A 366-nucleotide genomic window follows, 5' to 3' on the forward strand; every position below is an offset into this window, starting at 1 on the left:
GCCAGCACCTGTCAAGGGGGGCGCGAGCATCAGTTAATTCAGAGACGTTCCCTTGAGAATTTATGAATACGAGTTAACAAATCTTTAGCCATCCACTAGGGGGCAATCTGACTCCCACTGCTAGTCGACAGTTAGAGCAGAGTTTGCTCGAGTATCAGTCACGCTCAGTGTTGCCAATTCTGCGGTTTTCCCGTGGAATTGGGCTACTTTAACACTTGCCACGTTTGGTAGTTTTGGGCGAGTTTTGAGTATCAGTTAGGAGGGTTTTATGAAGGTAAAATGACGTCAAAAAGATTTGCATATGCAGGGTAAGAGTTGTGGAAGTGTACATAAGACTGTAAGCGTAAATTAAATTTGCATGCGCAA

Source organism: Sinocyclocheilus anshuiensis, unplaced genomic scaffold, assembly GCF_001515605.1.
Source record: "Sinocyclocheilus anshuiensis isolate Anshui unplaced genomic scaffold, SAMN03320099.WGS_v1.1 scaffold1829, whole genome shotgun sequence".
Taxonomy (NCBI): domain Eukaryota; kingdom Metazoa; phylum Chordata; class Actinopteri; order Cypriniformes; family Cyprinidae; genus Sinocyclocheilus; species Sinocyclocheilus anshuiensis.